This window comes from Gossypium hirsutum, chromosome A02, assembly GCF_007990345.1.
Source record: "Gossypium hirsutum isolate 1008001.06 chromosome A02, Gossypium_hirsutum_v2.1, whole genome shotgun sequence".
Classification (NCBI taxonomy): domain Eukaryota; kingdom Viridiplantae; phylum Streptophyta; class Magnoliopsida; order Malvales; family Malvaceae; genus Gossypium; species Gossypium hirsutum.
The window spans coordinates 21,764,046-21,767,726 of record NC_053425.1 but is presented as its reverse complement, the minus strand read 5'-3'; the positions used below and the strand labels follow the sequence as shown (position 1 = coordinate 21,767,726).

General features: G+C 39.0%; 1 non-coding gene across 1 annotated transcript; it reads left to right on the top strand.

The window, feature by feature from the left end:
- The first annotated feature begins 3,193 nt into the window (after positions 1-3,193).
- On the top strand, positions 3,194-3,300 carry LOC121216323 (small nucleolar RNA R71). Its single transcript, XR_005912490.1, has one exon. It is a non-coding gene; the product is annotated as a small nucleolar RNA R71 (small nucleolar RNA).
- Positions 3,301-3,681: the final 381 nt, after the last annotated feature.

Below are 3,681 nucleotides of genomic sequence, written 5' to 3'. Positions count from 1 at the left end.
AAATTTTACTCCTAAAACAGAATATTCGATAGCCAAGTAAGCAAACTTCATAAAGTGACTCTTTGTAGAAGGTCAATAATAATTATATAAATAACTAAATCCAAACTAAACAGGAATTAGAACTAAAAGACAAAGTAGACTAGACTTAAAAAATACTGACAATAGTAATGAAGGATAAAAAAATGAGTAGAAAACAATCATATTACAAAAAAAAGTAAGAATCGCAAATATATAGATAAAAGAGGAAATTCAATGCGAAGGTTAAATAGAAATCAAACAGTGGGTGGCATACTAATGAAAAGAAAATAAAATAATAAAGAAATGGAATAAGATAAGAAATAACTAACATCAAATACTGTTATTAATAAATGTTAGGGGTGAAAAGGGGAACCAAAAGTGGTGATGGTCGATCGGAGGGAATGACACTAGTGGTCGGTTCGAAGGGAGGTGGGGGGAGGTGGTTAGTGGTCGATGAAGGAGGGAGAAGAGGAGAGGGGGAAAAGGGAAAGGAAGAGGGACGGAAGACGAAAATAAAGGGAGAGGTATAAGGGAAAGGGAGTCGACGGTGAGGGAAACGGCTAATGGCCGGTGGTGAGGGGAAGAAAAAGGCTATGGCGGCAGTTAGGAGGGTTTGAGGAAAAAGAAGATAGGAGGAAAATGACAAAATAAAAAAAATTAAGGTTGGGGGTTTAAAAGGGGACATGGTCATGTGAGTCTCGTGTTAGGCCACATGGTCGTGTCACACGTCCGTGTAACTTGAGTTTAGCCCGTGTTTGTCACGAAAAATGAATGTCCAATGGTCACACGGCCTGAGGACACACCCGTGTGGAGGTCGTGTGGTGCATACAGTCGCGTCGCACAGCTGTGTACCAAGTCCTTCGCTTCTCCCACGCCCGTGTGGTATACCACACGCCTATGTGTCCGAATACATGACCGTGTGCCTTGCCCGTGTGACTCCCTGACTTACTTAAAATTTTGAAAAATTAGCTCCAATTTTCACATGGCCTTGGGCACACCCGTGTGGATTAAATTCATAGTCGTGTGGCTCGATACTTGGAAAATTTTTAGCCCTATTTCCACACGGTCAAGGACACGCCCGTGTGTCCAAGTCGTGTGGGCCACTGTACTTGCACAAAAGCACTAAAAATAGCTAAAATAAACTAGTTAGTGGTGTTAATGCTCGGGTTGCCTCTTGAGAAGTGCTTATTTAGAGTTTAAGCTTGACTTACCTCTTATTCGTATGATTACGATGGATTGAGGAGTTGAAACTCCTCACTTTTGCTATCAATTTTTATCAAAATAAGGTCTGAGTATAGTATTATTTACCTTAAAATTTTCGATTTTAGTATGTGTTACCTGAACTATACCATGTGGGAAGATGTTCATTACCGTGAAGGGAGTTACTCCGTCTATATTGTGCTTTAAAGTACCGAATCGGGGGTCCTTTTTATCTAACAAAACTTTGTCCCCGACCTTAAATTACATTGTTTCATCCCTAAGCTCATCATGGTGTTGCTTGGATTCATACTGTGCTTTTGGTTTCTCCTTGACATGTGTTCGCCATTCATCTAGTTCATCGATTTGAAGCCTTCATTCTTCACGAGTCACTCTGTTTTTGTTGCATGGATTAGAATGAGGCTCCATCACGTTCTTCCTAGGGGACTCCTGCAAAGAAGTTTGAGTTGTAACATTATTTAAGTTAACCGAATCATCTTCATTGCTAGATATTTTAGCAGAATCATGAGCTCGGAGAGTAATCATGTCATCCCCTACACGAAGTATCAATTCACCTGTGCCAGCATCAATAATAGTCCTAGCAGTTACTAAAAAGGGTCGTCCTAATATTAAAGGCACATCACTATTCTCTTCCATGTCTAAAACAACAAAATCAATTGGGAATATAAATTTGTCAATTTTAACAAGCACGTCATCAATAATACCCCTAGGAAATCTGATTGTTTTATCTGCCAATTGAATGCTCATCCTAGTTTATTTGGGTTTCCCAAGGCTTAGTTGTTTAAACATTATACTTGCCCCTAAATCAGCCAAAACATTGTTAACATTTAAACTACCAATTAAGTAAAGAATCGTAAAACTCCCTGGATCCTTCAACTTGTTGGGTAGTCTATTCTGTAGAATGGCTGAGCAAACTGCATTCAACTCCACATGCAACGCATCATCCAACTTTCGTTTATTTTCTAAAAGCTCCTTTAAAAATTTAACTGCGTTTGACGTCTGCGAAAGAGCTTTAATAAACAGTAAGTTAATATGTAATTTCTTTAATAATTTAAGGAATTTACCAAATTGTTCGTCCATGTGGTCTTTCCTTGTCGCCTTAGGGTATGGCACATGAGGTTTATACACTTTACTTACATCAACATTACCATTATCTACCACATGGTCGTGCCTTGGTTTCGGTTCATCCTCAACTAACCCTTCATTATTGCGCACAGTAATGGCATGAAGTTGCTCCTTTGGGTTAGTTTCAGTGTTGCTTGGTAGGTTACCTTGTGGTCATTTATATATCAACTTAGCAAGCTATCCTATTTGAGTTTCGAGCCCTTGAATCGACGCTTGCTGATTCTTAAGTGTTGTTTCGGTATTCTGAAAATGAGTTTCTGACACCGAGATGAATTTTGTGAGCATCTCTTCAAGGTTCGGTTTTTTCTCTTGTTGGTAAGGTGGTTGTTGGAAACCTGGAGGATGTTGTGGTCGTTGATTTCCTTGACCACCTCACGAGAAATTGGGATGGTTCCTCCAACCTGCATTATAAGTGTTACTGTATGTGTTATTTTGAGATCTAGAATTATTACCCATATAGTGGATCTGTTCCTCCTCGGTGCTAGGATTGAAGGGTGGATAATCTGTGTTATTTACTCCTCCTCCATTTGAATCACACCTCATCACTAGATGTAACTGAGTAGAACCATAGAAACCATCAATCTTTTTATTTAAAAGTTTTACCTGGTTAGATAGCATAGTAACCGCATCGAGTTTGAAAACACCAGCAGCTTTCGTCGGCTTCGTTCTCATGACTTGCCACTGATAGTTATTCAGTGACATCTCTTCAATAAATTCGTAAGCCTCTTCAGGTGTTTTGTTGTTTAATGTTCCACCAGCGGCTACATCGATAAGTTGCCTTGTCAAGGGATTCACACCGTTGTAAAAAGTCTGAACCTGCAGCCATAGAGGTAACCCATGGTGAGGGCACCTTCTCAATAGATCCTTATATCTCTCCCATGCATCATAAAGTGTTTCTAAATCCATCTGCACAAAAGAAGAAATATCATTCATTAGTTTAGCCGTTTTAGCCGGCAAAAAATATTTTAGTAAAAATTTTTCGGTCATTTGTTCCCAAGTTGTGATTGACCCTCGTGGTAACGAGTTTAACCACTGTTTAGCTTTGTTCCTTAATGAGAATGGGAACAACCGAAGGCGAATGGAATCGTCAGAAACGCCATTGATCTTAAAAATGTCGTAGAATTCTAGAAAATTTGCTAAATAAGTGTTTGGATCCTCGTCCTGCAAACCATCAAACTGAACAAACTGTTGTATCATTTGAATTGTGTTAAGATTCAATTCAAAATTATTTGCAACAACAGCAAGCCTAACTATACTCGATTCAGTTCCTGTTAAAGTAGGTTTAGCATAATCATACATAGTATGAGGAGTAGGATCCTA